The sequence below is a fragment of the Mustelus asterias genome, chromosome 4 (genome assembly GCF_964213995.1).
Source record: "Mustelus asterias chromosome 4, sMusAst1.hap1.1, whole genome shotgun sequence".
NCBI classification, from domain to species: Eukaryota; Metazoa; Chordata; class Chondrichthyes; order Carcharhiniformes; family Triakidae; genus Mustelus; species Mustelus asterias.
In genome coordinates, this window is record NC_135804.1 from 60,013,548 (window position 1) to 60,032,812 (window position 19,265).

Below are 19,265 nucleotides of genomic sequence, written 5' to 3' on the forward strand. Positions count from 1 at the left end.
CACCCTCCCGGGCCCTGAAATTTGACACTCCTCTGTTGAAAAAGAGGCACAAGCCATCGTGGAGGCTGTGCGGCACTGGCGCCACTACTTAGCTGGCAAACGGTTCACCCTGCTCACGGACCAATGGTCCGTTGCCTTTATGTTCAGTAACGGGCAGCAGGGCAAAATCAAGAACGATAAGATTTTGAGGTGGAGGATCAAGCTCTCCACCTACAATTATGACATTTTATACCGCCCTGGGAAGCTCAATGAGCCCCCAGATGCCCTGTCCCGGGGGACCTGGGCCAGCGTGAACGTAGACCGGTTACAGACCCTCCACGATGACCTCTGCCACCCGGGGGTTATCAGGTTCTTCCATTTCATCAAGGCCCGGAACCTGGGGAGGGAGAAATTGTTTGACAGGCTGACAACTGAGGGAGCATATTGTTGTGAATAGGGGAGGAGTAGGTTGATGGAAAGAGTGCATGGTCACATGAGAAAAGAATATCATTGAATGGGAGCGAGTTGAGGAAAGTGCAGTGGAGAATTGTTATAAGAATTGAGAAGAGAGGCAATCCAAAATTAAAGGAACCAATTGAAAGGGTGCAACACTGGAACAGAAACTGGACGAAGGACGGTGAAGCAAAGGTGGTGAGAATAGACTATTAGAAAGTGGAGTTATTGTATTCTGTTTATTTTATTTATTAATGTCATATGTCAGCTTATATTAAGACTGCAGTGAAGTTACTGTGAAAATACCCTGCACATAAACATGTGTACATAAACCACAAACCGACAGGGCCTGGGTGTGGTGATTTTTCGGAGCCTCGGTGCAGATTCGAAGGACCGAATGGTCTTTCTGCACTGCAGAGATTCTGTGGTTCTAAAGGGTCAGAAATCAGCTCAGGTCTAAACAAGCGCATGTAGAGGAGGTTAATGAAGACACATGAGATTGAATCGGGAGGCCAGAAGCAGATCAAATTCACAGCACAATATAATTTGTGCACTATTAATACATAATTGGATTGCTGCATACCAGGGTGTGGGTGATAGGAGGATGGACATCTTCTCTGAGGAAACTCATTGATGGAGTTTCTCCTTTCAAACTGTAATTTGTATTGTCCACAATAGCCTTCAAATACACAGAGTTGATTCTAAGGACAATCTCATCAGAAGAAACTTTGGGCAAAGGGAAATTCACGGAATGAAAAATACCTACCCTGCACGATCATTGCCCCAAAGACAGAAAATAGAAACACTTCTAACTGAAAATTGGCAAGCAACTGTTCAGCAACCACTCTCTCCAAACAGGGAAGCAATATCCGGCATGGTGGCACAGTAGGGTGGCATGGTGGCACAGTGGTGCCTCACAGCACCAGAGATCTAGGTTTAATTCCCGGCTCGGGTCACTGTCTCCCGTGTCTGCGTGAGTTTCCTCTGGGTGCTCTGATTTCTTCCCACACTGCAAAGATGTGCGGGTTAGGTTGATTGGCCATGCTAAATTGCCCCTTAGTTCAGGGGACTAGCAGGCTAAATAGGGTTACTGGGATAGGACCTGGTTGGGATTATGGTCGGTGCAGACTCGATGGAGCAAATGGCCTCCTTCTGCACTGCAGGGATTCTATGATTCTATTCTATGATCCTGCTGAAAGGGATGGAGCGGACAGCAGATATACATCAGGAGCTGGAACCTGACGATAATCCCTGAGGCAAAGAGCGACAGAATACGGCTTTGGGTGAATTCAGGCTCAGCAGTACAATCTTTTTTGTTGGAAACAGTAGTACATACAGAACCTGTGCACTCCGCCCTCGTGTGGCGAAGATTGCAAAATGCACACCTCGTGGCAGGACCCCATGTGGAAGGTAAATACGGATTCTAAGAGGACAACAAATATGTTCAACCAAGGCAGAGGGAAACGCTGAGTCCAGAAGATATCACTTGTTCATTTGACTTCCTTCTGTGCTGAATTTTTCCACCAATTTATTGGTGTAACTATTGAACAAGGCGATCTGGCTAACAAGCAACTAGTGATTCAATATTACGTTATAAATGTTACTGATAAATTGCAAGATTCCAGGTCGAAAGCAATTTAGTTGATCGTTTCAAGTACTGACACCCAAAATAATTATTCACTTTTGCCCGAATCATCGAGGATGTCAAAACTCAGTGTTCCTCCACTCAGGGTTGTACACATGACATAAGTTATACATTAGGTGGGGAGGGGGAAAAGGTGATTGAGAAGGGTGGGGGGATCTTCATGGACCCCCCCGCCACCCCCCCCCCCCTCCCCCAACCATTAGGAACATCCACCCTGCATCTACCCTGTCTAGTCCTGTTAGAATTTTATAAGTTTCTATGAAATCCCCCCTCATTCATCGGAACTCCAGCGAAAATAATCCTAATCTAGTCAATCTCTCCTCATACATCAGTCCCGCCATCCCCAGAATCAGCCTGATAAACCTTCGCTGCAGTCCCTCGTGAGCAAGAACATCCTTTCTCAGAAAAGGAGACCAAAACTGCACACAATATTCTAGGTGTGGCCTCACCAAGGCCCTGTATAATTGCAACACCACATCCCTGCTCCTATACTTGTAACCTCTCACAATGAAGGCCAACATACCATTTGCCTTTTTTACTACCTGCTACATCTGCATGCTCACTTTCAGCAACTGGTGCACAAGGACACCCAGATCCCACTGCACACTCAACTCTCCCAATTTACAGCCGTTCAGGTTGTAATCTGCCTTCTTGTTTTTGCTTCCAAAGTGAATAACCTCACATTATCCAAATTATGCTGCATCTGCCATTGATTCGCCCACTCACCCAACATGTCCAGATCATGCTGAAGGATTTCTGTATCCTCGTCACAGTTCACCCTCCCACCCAACTTGATGTCATCTGCAAACTTTGAGATGTTACATTTTGTTCCCTCATCCAAATCATTAATATATATTGTGAATATATTGTGATTGTACATCTTGTAGATGGTGCACAATGGTGCCACTGTACATTGGTGTTGGAGGGAATGAATGTTGAATGTGGTGGATAGGGTGCCAATCAAATGGGCTGGATAATATAGAGCTTCTTAAGTGTTGTTGGAGCTGCATTTATGCAGGCAAGTGGAGAGTATTACACTACACTCATGGCTTGGCTTGTGGATGATGGAAAGGCACTGGGGAGTCAGGAGGTGAGTTATTCATCACTGAATTCCTAGCCTCTGACTTGCTCTGGTAGTCATGGTATTTGTTTAGAGTCATAGAGTCATAGACGTTTACAGCATGGAAACAGGCTCTTCGGCCCAACTTGTCCATGCCGCCCAATTTTTTACCATTACTCTTGTCACAATTGCCCACGTTTGGCCCATATCCCTCTATACAAATCTTACCCATGTAACTGTCTAAATGCTTTTTCAAAAACAAAATTGTACCCACCTCTACTACTACGTCTGGCAGCTCATTCCAGACATTCACTACTCTCTGTGTGAAAGAATTGCCCTCCTGGACCCTTTAGTATCTCCCCCCTTTCACCTTAAACCTATGCCCTCTAGTTTTAGACACCCCTACCTTTGGCAAAAGACATTGACTAACTATCTTATCTGTGCCCCTCATTATTTTATAGACTCCTATGAGATAACCCCTAAGCCTCCTAAGCTTCAGGGAAAATAGTCCCAATCTATCCAGCCTCTCCTTATAACTCAAACCATCAAGACACGGTAACATCCTAGTAAATCTTTTCTGCACTCTTTCTAGTTTAATAGTATCCTTTCTATAATAGGGTGACCAGAACTGTACACAGTATTCCAAGTGTGGCCTTACCAATGTCTTGTACAACTCCAACAAGATGTCCCAACTTCTGTATTCAATGGTCCGACCAATGCAACCAAGCATGCCGAATGCCTTCTTCACCATCCTGTCCACCTGCGACTCCACTTTCAAGGAGCTATGAATCTGTGCTCCTAGATCTCTTTCTTCTATTACACTCCCTAACACCTTACCATTAACTGAGGAAGTCCTGCCCAGGTTCAATCTACTGAAATGCATCACCTCACATTTATCTAAATTAAACTCCATCTGTCATTCATCATCCCACTGTCCCAATTGATCAAGATCCTGTTCCAGCCTAGATAACCTTCTTCACTATCCACTATGCCACCAATCTTGGTGTCATCCACAAACTTACTAACCATGCCTCCTAAATTCTCACCCAAGTCATTAATATAAATGGCAAATGACAGTGGACCCAGCACCAATCCCTGAGGCACACCACTGGTCACAGGCCTCCAGTTTGAAACACAACCCTCTACAACCACCCTCTGGCTTCTGTCATCAAGCCAATTTTGTATCCAATTAGCTACCTCACCCTGGATCCCGTGTGATTTAACCAGATGCAACAACCTGCCATACGGTACCTTGTCAAAGGCCTTGCTAAAGTTCATGTAGACAACGTCAACTGCACCACCCTCATCTACCTTCTTGGTTACCCCTTCAAAAAACTAAAGCAAATTCATGAGATATGATTTTCCACTCACAAAGCTATGCTAACTGTCCCTACTCAGTCCTTGCCTCTCTAAATGCCTGTAGATCCTGTCTCTCAGAATACCTTCTAACAACTTACCCACTACAGACTTTAGGCTCACCAGCATATAGTTCCCAGGCTTTACCCTGCAGTCCTTCTTAAACAAAGGCGCAAAATTTGCCACCCTCCAATCTTCAGGCACCTCACCTGTGGCTGTTGTTGATTCAAATATCCCTGCTGGGGGACCCGCAATTTCCTCCCTAACTTCCCACAACATCCTGGGATACACTTCATCAGGTCCTGGGGACTTATCTACCTTGAATGCACTTTGAGACTTCCAGCACCTCCTTCCCTGTAATACGTACATACCTCAAGACATCACTATTTATTTCCCCAAGTTCCCTTACATCCATGCCTCTCTCAACAGTAAATACCGATGAGAAATATTCATTTAGGATCTCACCTATCTCTTGTGGCTCCGCACATAGATGATCTTTGTTGATTTGGTTGGTCCAGTTCAGTTTCAAGTCAATGGTAACACCCAGGATGCTTATGGAGGGGAAGTTAATGATGACAATTTAATTGGAGATGATTGGATTCTCTCTTGTTGGAGTTGGTTATTGCCTAGCATGTGTATGGCGTGAATGTAACTTGCTACTTATCAGCTCAAGCCTGAATGTTGTTCAGGTTTTGCTGCATTAGGACATAGACTGCTTCAGTATCTGAGGTGTCACAAATGGTGCTGAACATTGTGTAATCATCAGCAAACATTTGCACTTCAACATCATGATGGAAGGAAAGTCATTGATGAAGCAGCTGCAGATGTTTAGGCCTACGGCACTACCCTGAGGAACTGGTGTAGCGACTTTGGGACTGAAATGATGGGCCTCCAATAACCACAACAATCTACCTTTGTGCTGGGTATGACTCTAACCACAGTAAGAGTTTTAACAACACCAGGTTAAAGTCCAACAGGTTTATTTGGTAGCAAATGCCATTAGCTTTCGGAGCGCTGCTCCTTCGTTAGATGGAGTGGATATCTGCTCTCAAACAGGGCACAGAGACACAAAATCAAGTTACAGAATACTGATTAGAATGCGAATCTCCACAAACCCTGCAATTTGAAGCAAGATGACTACTGAAGAACAACAATTTGCAGGTTCTCGTGTAATCATAGAGGTCCACTGATGGTCGTCGTCTGGGTGTTATTTGACTGGAGGAGGCATCACTGCATTCTTCATCCTGAGATCATTAATAACTCCTCCCCCCCCCCCTCCCCCCCACCCCCGCCCCACAGACGCACACATCTTTTGGAATATGGGAGGAAAGTACTGAAGTCAAGATTTTATTTTAAAATCCAAACAGTAACTCTTGTTCTGTGTTTACCTGCAATAAACAACACTTATGAACATTCACAGAATGGTTGTGAAGCTAGGCATTTAATTTTAAGTATATCTGAGACATGTGACAAAACACAATATAAATGCAAGTCTTTCTCTTCCAGCAACTGCAGAACATGTAGCTAATATGCTGCGGCTGTAAAAACAGACACACACTGCAAGCTGCAAGGTCTGGACAATGCTGCCTCTATACCACATTGCAGATATTATCTCAAAAAGTCACACATGACCCTCAGCTGAAACTGCATCGACCGTGTTAAAATAGAATACACGTCCGCAGGCGACATTACGCCCTCAAACCACATGTGCCAGTGAGCAGCTGCTCTGAGGTCAGTGCTGTCGAACGACAGCAAAGAAATAACAGAACATTGTTACCCATCCAACGCACTGACCGCAGTATGACACTGTCCACCAGTTCCAAGTAACCGGAACTTTCCCAATAGTACCAAATAAACGCTCAGAAATTCTAAGACTTAATGATTGCCATTTCTGAACACTTTCTGGGCAATATCCGAGCCATTTACTTCCAAAGCTGAGGGACAAATAACAGGCAGAGACACAGAAAACAACTTAAAAGCATTGTCTGCAGACGGGACAATTTCTAAACGTCCTGATTGACAGCACTCCAGCATATGAATCCTCCTGTTTACATTCCCCATGTCCTAAACATGTCCTAGTTCACATATCGACAATCTAAAGCACCTGGCAATCTAAAGCACACTGTACAATGCTGTCAGATGTTAAGAATTCCCGATGTTTTTTATTTAAATGGATTGGAAAACAGCAGGGTGAAAAACAGCAATTCACACATGTGCCTTAAATGACATTTCCAATCTGATGACACTGTTGCTCCGTCTTGTCCCAGTTTGTCTTGCTCACTGACTTTACATTGCCTCCTTCAGGGCGATGTTCTTTCTCCCCGAGTTTCCGAAATAATTCTGCAGTACTTACATTCGAAAACAACTGATCCTAACTCCCCAAACATGCACCGCACCCTCTCCCTTCTATTGCCGTGTTAATGTAAGCTTACTTGTGACACTAATAAATAAACTTTATAATAGTTAGTTAGTCCCAGGATTTGTGCTCACAATCCATGGGGAAGGCGGAAACACAAGGTTCTCTGCTGTTTAGTTCAAGGATGCTACATAGGTTGTGATGAACAAAGCATCGTAGCTGTGAGGGACAGCTCGGTGGATAGGATATTAGGATGTAGATAGGCTGGAAAATTGGGCGGGGATCCTGGATTCAGGATTCAATCCTGGACCGGGGAGCAGCGCGGGCTTGGAGGGCCGAAGGGCCTGTTCCTGTGCTGTATTGTTCTTTGTTCTTTGTTTATGTCAGATAGTCACCGTCCACTCACTCATACCACACATTGCAATGACCACAGAAAAAAAACAGTTCACTGGTTGCGAAGAACTTTTCCATATTTCGAGATCATAACAGGTGCTACGTAAGTGCTGGTTCTGGCTTTATTTAGCTGAGGTGGCTGCAGTAAAAATGCCCTTAATTCAGAGTTTGCAGCTGTCTTTCTAAAGGGCATGGGCTGCTTGTTGTTTTATTGGACGCATTCATTCACTTCCCTTCAAACTATACTGTACGTTCCCTTGTTGAACACTACTGCTTTTGGCAAGTCCTCCCTGTCTCACAGGCGATGTCAGCAGTGGTAATAGGGGAAGCAATGGAAGGCAGTAGATGGATGAGTGTGGCGGTAATTTTTTGAAAAACGTTCATCTGATCCTCAATCCATCTTCTACCATTTTTAATGGGTGACAGTAAGTTGTTCCCAGAGACAAGTCTGTAACTTAAATACATTTGACCTTACAATGCGCCTCAGATTTTTAGCAGTGCAATAAACTTAAAAGCCCGACTGGAATGTAATGGCATTGATTGTTAAACACAAAATAAAACCACTATTCCATGGCCTAATTACATAAGGCCAAATTTCTTTTTATTTAAACAATTCATCCAAATACATTGCAATCCAAATACATTATAATTTCACAATGAAAAAACATTAAAACAACAAGCTGATATAATGTACTGTCCTCAACATAGCAGCAAACATCCTCCCTTCCAATGAAAATGGTGCCCATTGTAAGTTGTTATCTGTCGCCTGTCAGGGTTTCGCCTTCCGGGATTACACCGTCAAGGGTGTCGCCTTCTAGGACACACAAGTTGCAACTGGAACAGTAGAACTCCTACAACTCACAACCATGCGTTTTGGGTAAATCAATTGAACTAAATTAAACAAACTAAGAGACAAAACAAGAAGGGCAGCCCACAAAAAAGAAGGGAACTGCCCAAAAGAATAACAAAGCGGAAAGGAAACATAAACATTAAATCAAAATGTGGTTAAAGGGACTGATAACACACCCGGTCCCTGCTGTACCCAATGAGCATGGAAGGCCTCAACGGTGCCCTCAGACACTGCATGTTCCCTCTCCAGGGACAACTGGCTGTGAATGTAGCAGCGGTAGAAGTACAGACAGACAGGTCGGATGACCCCCCTCAGTTATCTGCTGCTTGGACCTGATAATAGCACATTTGGCTAGGCCCAGGAGCACGCCCACCTTCCCCACCCCCTTCTGCACTGGGTGTCCATAGATCAGGAGCATGGATGGGGCTGAAGTGCAAACAGAAGATCAACTAAAGATTTTTAAATAACTAAAAAGGAAGTGCAGCCTATAACAAGCAGCAGAGACATGGTCCACAGACTCCACAAGATCGCAAAAAGGGCAAGTTTCTTGGGACCCTGTGAACTGGTGCAATTTACAGTTGTATGGAACTGCTGCATGCACCAGCTTCCACCCCAGGTCCCAGATGTAGTGAGAGAGAATCCTTCCATCGAGGGACCTCCACTGACAACGTCTACCACTGGATGATAACAAGGCATACCAAGCCGTGTCTGGGCGATGGGTCAGTAGTGGAAGGTGTGCAACAGCAGCCAATGCAGGAAACTCCTCTACGCAGTGGCAAAGGGCACATAAGGCATTTCTTTGAAGCAGCACAAACTGTAGGGCTCCATTCCCAGGGGAGCAGATCTGAGCTTGGGGCCAATGTGAAATTCTGCCAGAGCAGGGGTACGCTCAGAAGGGATTCCACTGCATAGTTACACCTCCTTGAGACCATGTGTGATGTTGGGTCCGAACATAATTGTTTGGATGGCATTGGTCGTGAGCTGAATGTCCACTGCCACACACTGAGCCAACTCGTGGAGTGTCATTCAGCCCAATCCTCTGCCACCCAGCAGGGGTCCGACCCTCATCACCCCAGCAGCCACGCCCACCTCTCCACCAGACACCAGGAATGGATTTGGCGGAGGAACGGATTTCTGAGCAGCAGCTCCCAAACAACAGCCACTACTCCAGATGGGAGAGAGCTGTGAGGTGACCGTGTCCCGGAATTTAAGGAGGTATTTTTAAAACACAGGCAACGGCTGCAAGGAGTTCCAAAGACCCTTCAGGCCTACAAACAGGAGCTACACATCATAATTCAGGCCGTGCACCTGGCAGAAGAAATACGTCATCAAGGAAGGGTTTGACAGAAAGGTATCACTGCTGGGTGCAAAGGCATACAAGTGCCTGATCGCCCTCCCTTAGCGGGAGACTCAGAACCTCGGCAGCAACCCAGCACAGTGTTTTGTCTCAGAAGAACCGTATGAGAGTTCCTGGATGTTTGTAACAAAATCAGGGAGATTTCCTGCACCTATCCATTATCTCCTGACATATCCATTCTTCCACTTCCCTTGGGCTGTTGGGGGGCCTGTAGTATACCCCCAACATAGTGACTGCGCCCTTCCTGTTTCTGAGCTTCACCCACAGTGACTCGTTACACGACCCCTCTGAAAAGTTTAAAGGGAATATTAGGGGGGGCTTCTTCACGCAGAGAGTGGTGGGAGTGTGGAATGAGCTGCCGGATAAAGTGGTAAATGCGGGGTCACTTTTAACATTTAAGAAAAACTTGGACGGGTTCATGGATGAGAGGGGTGTGGAGGGATATGGTCCAAGTGCAGGTCAGTGGGACTAGGCATAAAATGGTTCGGCACAGACAAGAAGGGCCAAAAGGCCTGTTTCTGAGCTGTAATTTTCTATGGTTCTATGGAATTGTCCTCCCTCTGCACCGCTGTAATATGCTCTCTAACTAATACTGCTACTCCCCCACCTCTTTTGGCCCCTCCTCTGTCTCGCCTAAAACACTTGTACCCCGGAATATTCAGTTGCCAGTCCTGTCCCTCTTTCAACCAAGTCTCTGTCACCTCAACCACATCCAAATTCCTTGTAAGCTTTAAGGCCCTATGTTCGTCTGTCTTACCTGCTACACTCCTTGCATTGAAGTAGACGCACTCCAGACCTCCAGGCCCAGTGAGGTCATCCTCCCCCAGAGTACTCTTCTTCTTTGCCAGCCTTGTCCTGGCCCCAAGCTCATCCCCAGCCTCCACACTTGTAGACATAATTTTTTGATCCCCACCCCCCTGCCATATTAGTTTAAACCCACCCGAACTGCATTAGCAAAACTCCCAGCCAGGATATTCGTGCCCTTCCAATTTAGTTGTGACCCATCCTTCTTGTACATGTGCCCTCCTCTCTTGAAAACTTCCCAGAGATCCAGGAATATGAAGCCCTCCCTCCTGGACCAGTCCTTTAGCCAAGCATTCAATTGTACTATCTCCCTATTCCTAGCCTCACTGGCCCTAGGTATTGGGAGCAGCCCAGAGATTGCCACCCTGGAGGCCCTACTTTTTAGCCTATTTCCCAACTCCCTGAATTGCTCTCGTAGGATCCCCCTGCTCTTCCTATCTACGTCATTTGCACCAATGTTTACAATGACATCCGTTTCTTTATCCTCCCCTTTTAATATGCCTCCTATCCGCTCGGAGACATCCAATACCCCAGCACCAGGTAGGCAGACTACCATCCTGGAGTCCCGTTCGCACCCACAGAATCGCCTGTCCGTGCCTCTAACCGACGCGTCCCCCACCACTATTGCTCTCCTAATCCCTCTCTTCCTTTTCCGGGCCACAGAGCCTGACTGTGTGCCAGTGACCTGGTCACTGTGGCTTACCCCTGGAGAGTCATCCTCCTCCACACTATCCAAAACAATATACTTGTTTTGGAGGGGGACAACCACAGGTGACCCCACCACTAATTGCTCACTCCCCTCCCCTCTCACACCTGTTGCCGAGCCCTTCCTATTCTGAGAGACAGCCACTGGAATACTCTCTGGTACGTTACCCTTATGACCTTTACTCCTCCTAACTGTGACCCACGTGTCTTCCCCCTGAGGCCCCGGTGTAACCACTTGCCTATAACTCATGTCTATTTGTCTCTCATTCTCCCTGAATAGACTAAGGTCATCAAGCCGCTGCTCCAGTTCCCTGACGCAGTCCCTCAGGAGCTGCAGTTCCACGCACCTGGCACAAACGTGAACCTCTGGGCGGCTAGGTGTTTCCAGGAACTCCCACATCCCACACCGAAAGCAACAAACTGGCCTATCACTCATAGCTACCCTTTTCCTTTATAGGGATGAAAAAAAAACCTACCTGGTTCGCCCTTTCCCCGAAGCCCTGTGAGACAAAGCCCTTACAGCTCTCACTCTGCTTCCCACTCACTCCACTGCCAGCTCCCGACGCTGCCCGCTCAAAAGTGCCACCTGCTTTTAAACCCTCCAAAAAACCTTCCCAGGCTTCTCCTGGACCTACTTCCTGTTTTGGGGGGAAAAAAACCTCCGATTTTTTACACAAATTTAACTGAAAAATAAATAAATAAATCAAATGCAGAAACACACTCCCGTACCCTCAGCCTGCTCCTGTGGAACATATAAGATTATGAAAGGAATAGACAAGATAGAAGCAGATAAGTTGTTTTCACTGGCAGATGAAACTAGAACTAGGGGGCAGGCCTCAAAATAAGGGGGAGCAGATTTAGGACTGAGTTGAGGAGGAACTTCTTCACCCAAAGGGTGTGAATCTGTGGAATTCCCTGCCCAGTGAAGCAGTTGAGACTACTTCATTGAATGTTTTTAAGGCAAGGATAGATACATTTTTGAACAGTAAGGGAATTAAGGGCTATGGTGAGAGGGCAGGTAAGTGGAGCTGAGTCCACGAAAAGATCAGCCATGATCTCATTGAATGGTGGAGCAGGCTAGAGGGGCCAGGCGGCCTACTCCTAATTCTTATGTTCTTATGCATCCTCTGCAGATCAGCCAGGTCTGTGCACATGAGGAGCAAGTCATCAGTGCAAGCCGGCAGGACCACTCCAATGCCTGGCCTGCGCAGAGTCAATCCCAACAATCTTGTCACAAGAGGTGCAGGAATGGCTCCGCAGAAATAGAACACAGTTGGCCTGACAAAGGGCATCTCTACCACATTCCTGTCCCAAAACGAAGGGGTGCCGTCAGAAACCCATTAACTTCAATGAGACACTCTGTGGCATCATACAGTAAATCGGTTCCAGGTGACACAGTGCATCCTGAACTCAAATGTCCACAGAGTTCCGAGCAGATACGCGTGATCCACCCTGTCAAATGCCTTCTCTTGGTCAAGAGACAGGAAGACACTTGACAGACCAGCCCTCTGGGAAATATAGATTAGGTCCCAAACTAGATGAAGATTATTGTGGATAGTCTGGCCTGGGACTGTGTGGGACTGGTCAGGGTGGATCATGTGGTTCAGCATGGTCCCATGGCGAGATGATATAGCCCTGGCAAAGATTTTATAGTCCATGCTGAGGAGGGAGACTGGGCACCAATTTTTGAGGTGGCAAAGATCCCCCTTCTTGGGCAGCAGGGCAATTACGGCCCTGCACTGCAAAAGGGCAATTCCTTGGTTGCAATACTCTCCCCCAGGATCATCACATAGTCGTTACCCAGGATGTGCCAGAATGCCCTGAAAAACTCCACTGACAGCCCATCCAGCCCACGGCCTTTCCCATAGAAAGGCTGTCGAGGGCGCCAGCCAGCTACTCCAGGCTGACAGGAGCGTCAAGTCTACTGGGGTCTTCTGGGCCGAACTGCAGCAGGACGTCCCACAAAACTCTACGGGTATCCTCGCTGGACAGATCCAGAGAGAAAAGGATAGTGTAATAGTTTTGGGCAATGGCCCTGATGCCTTCTGGATTTGAGACAAGGGATTCGGCATCGGCCAGCAGCGTAAGGAGTTGCTGAGGGATCCCATGCGTGGGATTTTCCAGCCACACTCGCCCAAAACCGGAAAATCCCGCCCAAGGTCAATGAAACTTTTTGCATGGACCACCCCTCGCCCACTCCAATTCCTATGGCGAGTGGAAAGGTAAAATTCACCCTCCTGTCTTTTATCCAGCGAGTAGAAGAAGGGGGAGCCATGGTCCAGATCTGTAAGTATCCAGATCTGTGATCTTATGTATGCGCCGTGGGACCCAACAAGTCGTGGGTCCAGCAGCGTGCCCTTCTTTTCTCTGTACGCCAGCCGGAGGGCCAGGTCCTCATCTGGCTGACTGAGGCATGACTTCAGGTCAAAAAACCCCTTCTCCAACTCCTCGATCCTGGACTTCCACCTCTTTGTTGACGTCTCTCGCATACTCTTGACAAAAGGTACAGATGCACATGAGACATGCCCACATCCCACTATAGCCTCAAGGAGTGGAAGCCTCCCCGCTTCCTTCTCCAGCCTGCCCAGAAGCAAAAAACAAGTCCAGGAATTGCACATCCTCCAGCAGCAGGTTGTTGAAGTGCCAGTACACGTACAGCACCCAGGAGCGAGATGGAACGAGATCTGCCCACATCAGGTGGTGGTTGGAGCATGGCACCTGCCGCACGGAAGCCGACAGAATGCCAGATATATAAAGATGGTCGAGTCTACATTCTCCAACTCCAAGTCCCATATAAGTGAAGATACTGGAGCCAGGATGGAGATGGCTCAAGGTATCCACCAAGTGGAGAGACTTGACCGGGTCCCACAATCTCACCATCACCGGTGTGCGGTGCAAAGGGCTGGTGCGGTCCTGGGCTTTGTGGGTGCAGTTGAGATGCCCCCCCAAAAGATGATAACACTCACCTGCATTGATGGTGCCGAGATGATAGGACATTTTCTCGTAGAAAGTCATTTGCTGCTGCCCAGTGTTTGTAGCGTAGACACTTAGAGCCCCCCTCCCCCCCCCCGCCCCACCCCGCCCCGCCCCACCCCGCCCCATCACGGACCGTCAAGTGCAGCAATCAGCCTGGCACAGGCTTGACCCCTAAGACCTCCGGCTGAAAATGTGGGGTCAACAAGATAGCCATCCAGCTAGAATTAGGTGCTATGTGGATCATGCAGACCCACCTTGCCACTCCAGGAGCCATGTGGCTTTATCTCCCAGGCTGGTGTGGATTAATTGCAGGAGGCACACTGTATACTTCCCATCCCGAAGGACCGAGAAGTTCTGGAACCTGCATTGTGCCTCCCTGCCACCATGTATGCTGAGGCTGGCTATGAACATTTTCATGTCAAAAGTAGGGTGCAACCAATATCAACACCACTTCCTAGTGCTTGGGGGCATTGCCCTTCCACTCCCTCACGAGCCTGGCAAGGAAACCTTTGAGCCGGTGCTGCTTATTTCAGTCCAAATCCAGCGAATCCATCAAAGAAAGTTGTGCAATGTTGGTCTGAGTAGTTGGATGATCTCCTACGGGGTTCCTTGGAGTCAGTGGACTGGTCAGTATTTTAAAACTCTGCGACCAGCCTGAACGAGTACGCCACTACAGTAACTGACTTCATTAGTAAGTGTGTAGAAAACTGTGTGCCAAAGAAGCAAATCCGTGTGTTCCCTAACCAGAAACCATGGATGAACAGGGATATCCACTGCTTGCTGAAGTCCAGGTCTGAGGCGTTCACGTCAGGCGACACTGACATATACAATAAAGTTAGATATGATCTAAGGAGATCCATCACATGCCAAAAGACAGAACTGGACCAAGCTAGAGTCCCAGGCTAGCCACACCGACCCCCGGTGATTATGGCAAGGTCTGCAAGATGTAACAGGCTACAAGATGAAGGCATTTAAAATTGCTGGCTCCAACGCACCCCTCCCTGATGAGCTCAATGCATTCTACACCCGTTTTGAGCAAGAGGTCAGTGGGGGCATGCCCTCCACCCTGGAAGCCCCGGATGAACCTGTATCTGGGGTCACCATTGCAGATGTCAGAGCAGCTTTCTTGAAGGTCAACCCATGGAAAGCGACTGGCCCAGATGGGGTACCCGGATGTGCACTCAGATCCTGCGCGGATCAGCTGACAGGGGTACTCACAGACATCTTCAACCTCTCCTTACAACAATCTGAGGTCCCTATCTGCTTCAAGAAGACGACTATCATCTCGGTACCTAAGAAAAACCAAGCAGCGTGCTTTAATGACTATCGGCCGGTGGCTCTGACATCCATCATTATGAAATGCTTCAAAAGGTTAGTCTTGGCATGAATCAATTCCAGCCTCCCAAACTACCTGGATCCACTACAGTTTGCCTACCGCCGCAACAGGTCCACAGCAGACGCCATCTCCCTGGCCCTGCACTAAACTCTGGAACACCTAGATAATAAAGACACCTGTCTGACTCCTATTTATTGACTACAGCTCAGCCTTCAACACCATTATTCCCATGAAACTCATCTCCAAACTGCGTGGCCTGGGCCTCGGCACCTCCCTCTGCGACTGGATCCTGAACTTCCTAACTCACAATCAGTAAGGATAGGCAACAACACCTCCTCCACGATCATCCTCAACACCAGTGCCCCACAAGGCTGTGTTCTCAGTCCCCTACTATACTCCTTGTACAGTTATGACTGTGGCCAAATTCTCCTCCAATTCGATTTTCATGTTTGCTGACGACACCACCATAGTGGGTCGGAACTCAAACAATGATGAGACAGAGTACAGGAATGAGATAGAGAATCTGGTGCAGCAACAACAATCTCTCCCTCAATGTCAACGAAACGAAGGAGATTGTCATCGACTTCAGGAAGCGTAAAGGAGAACATGCCCCTGTCTATATCAGTGGGGACGAAGTAGAAAGGGTCGAGAGCTTCAAGTTTTTAGGTGTCGAGATCACCAACAACTTGTCCTGGTCCCCCCATGCCGACACTACAGTTAAGAAAACCCATCAACGCCTCTAGTTTCTCAGAAGACTAAGGAAATTTGGCACCAACTTTTATAGATGCACCATAGAAAGAATTCTTTCTGGTTGTATCACAGCTTGGTATGGCTCCTGCTCTGCCCAAGACTGCAAGGAACTACAAATGGTCATGAATGTTGCCCAATCCATCACGCAAACCAGCCTCCCATCCATTGACTCTGTCTACACTTCCCACTGCCTTGGCAAAGCAGCCAGCATAATTAAAGACCCCACTCACCCCGGACATTCTCTCTTCCACCTTCTTCCTTTGGGAAAAAGGTACAAAAGTCTGAGGTCACGTACCAACCAACTCAAGAACAGCTCCTTCCCTGCTGCTGTCAGACTTTTGAATGGACTTACCTTGCATTAAGTTGATCTTTCTCTACACCCAAGCTATGACTGTAACATTACATTCTGTACTCTCTCGTTTCCTTCTCTATGAACGGTATGTTCTGTCTGTATAGCGCGCAAGAAACAATACTTTTCACTGTATGTTAATACATGCGACAATAATAAGTCAAATCAAATCAAATCAAGAAGGTATGCACAGACCAGCAGTGCCAGATCTGACCAGTGGTTGAGGGTTAGCTGAACTCTGTCCCAGCGAACGCCATTTTTCATCAAAAAGTCCCGAAGTTCCCCAAGGGGGATGAGGGATGACTCGATAGGGGGCATGAGGGAGTCCACCGCCTCACTGTAGGTAGTCTCCAACTCACCCCCGCGCCCATCACTGAGCAGCCATCCTGCTCCGGGCAGTCACCTTCCAGATCTGAGTCTCCCACTGCAGTGAGTGTGGCAGGCGGCCCAGACCCGCCAACTAACCCTGACTGCACCTCAATCTCACTCCCAGGATCAATGGCAGAGGGGTCCTCTTTGGGATCGTGTCTGGTCTCTGAGTCAGAGGGCAACAGCAACTCAGGCCCCCAGCAACCGGGTCATTAGGGAGTCTGGGGAAAACTCAACTCTGGCACAGGAATGTCCAGTGCCAAGGGCTGGGACGGGGCTGCCCCCGCGTCACTACCACTCAAGACCCAAATAATGGAATGCTGCTGCAGCCCCCTCGGCATTCGGAAAATGAACGGCTCTAGGGTGCAAGGTTGCTCTTAGTGGAATGAGGCCTCAGGGATCCCACTCACACCTGGCCCAGGAGTGTCCTGCTCAGGAGGCTGCGACCGCACATGTTTCTGCTTCTTTTCCTTTTTTATCCCACTCCGGGGGCAGGGCAAAAATGGAAGGGGGCAAGGGCGCCACTTCTTCTTCATCACGGTGGGAATGGGGCAGAGGTGGGGGGGGGAGCGGTGATAACTTCAAGGGTCCTGGAGTTCCCCATTTCCAAGGTGTAGTGCTGTTTCTTTAGGGGCGCCCAAGCAAGAGTAAAGGTGCCCCTTTTGCCTTGCCCCTCCCCTCCCCTCCCTACCGCCCCCCCCCACCTTCCCCCCACCCCCCGGGTATGTCAACCCTCTTTAGGGGGACCACTGGCTCAGGGCCACGCACCCCATTGAGGCTGAACCTGCGTAGGGACAACGTCGGACCCAGCACACAACATAAGATATCAACGGGCCCGGATCTCTTTGAAGTGATAGGCCCGGAGGTGGTCTTGTTCCCCAAGCTGGCAGTTGGGGTATCTGAGGTGCTGGTTATGAGGCTGTGTTCCGCCGCTTCGACCTCTGGTTGCTGACGTTCTCGCCCCCTCCTCGACAGCAGCCGAGCTAGTGGCTGCTGCCGGCGTGGCCACCCTTTGCAGGGAGCCAGCTGGAGTATCAGTGTGGGGGTGGGGTGGAGGTGGGATTGGGGGGGGGGTGGGGTGGGGGAGAGGGATGTGCGGAGGTGCCAGCTGTGGCTGCCTTTGTTGTGTCAGCAGCCTTGGAGGCGGAGCAATTCTGGTGAACTTGCCCCACCTCCTTACATGTATGGCACTACACACTGTCTACTGCCCATAAAACACAGTAATTGACGCCCTCATGGGGGACGGTAAAGCCTCCCACCAGGCAATCTTCCTGGGCTGAGCAGATGAAAGCTTGGTGCCAGAAGGAGTATATGTGCCTTAGGGAGGCATCCTTCAGGCCGAGTGGAATTGAGGCCACCCAAGACCTCACCTCCCCCAGCTGATGGAGGTGGGGGAGAATGAGCTCCACAGGGATAAAGGGTGGGAAATTTGATATAATTATTCTCTGGGTGATGGCCTCCAGAGGGCCCAATGCCAGGAAGGTCCCGCTCACCGTAAGCCCCTTTTTGAGAGCGAGGTGCATCATCCGCTCGGCCTTCAGAAAGAAGATGGCTTTACCGTACATTTTTGAGCCCGCGGCAATGGCCAAGAGGCGGACAACCCCGTCCATTGACTTTACTCACAACTCGATGATCATGTTGGAGTGGGTGGAGCACTTCACTCCCAGGCGTTTGGTCAATAATTGAAAGGGTGACAGGGCTGTGGGAGCAGCGGGAGCTCGGAAAGCCACCCACTCCCTCATAGATGGCCCTGGAGGGCCCCACCAGCTGTCGCTATTTGGGGAGTGCTACACCCATCCCAAGAAATGATATGACTCATGTGTGTATGTAACAGAAACGGTGGGGCGGTGGGGGGTGTAAATGTGAGCTGAGGTGCTCTCCTGTAGGCATGGAGTGAAAGGGGTGCCTTGGAGAGAGGGAAGAGCAGGAGGCACAGGATTGAAGATGGTGAATGGGTGAGGCACCAAGATAGGCAGGTGCCCCAGGTCAGGCAGGGTCGGGAAGCAGCGAAAGGATTTGAAAGTCTTCAGCCCAGGAGCGGCCTGGCTTTAAGTCTAAAAGTAGTCTTCACCTCTCACTCCTGCAGTTGAAAAAAAAAGTAAGCCTTCCTCCTCCTCCTCCAGCAAACACCAACCTTCACTTAAACAGGCCAGTCAGCCCAGACTCAGTCCATGCATCCTTCTGTTCTTCCCTCCTCCTGCAGGTTGTGAGGCCTTCAAGCCCTCACCTCCTGTTATCCAGGCCTCTCTCTAATCAAGCAGCAGCTCTTGTGTGTGGCTCCTCTCAGATTCAGCACAACTCTGGAATTATGCAGTTCAGCACCAATTGATTGAATGTAGGTGACTCGAATCACTAGAACCACAAGTCCCGACAAGATTTCTGCAGATCCTTCCCAGTGTCTGCCTTATAAGGGGCTCAGGTGACATGTTCCACCTGGGCAGGCCATTGCTTGTCACCAAGGTGTCAACATATGCAATGAGCTCCACAAAGAGATTAGAGATTCCCCATGGAACTCAGTTATCACAAG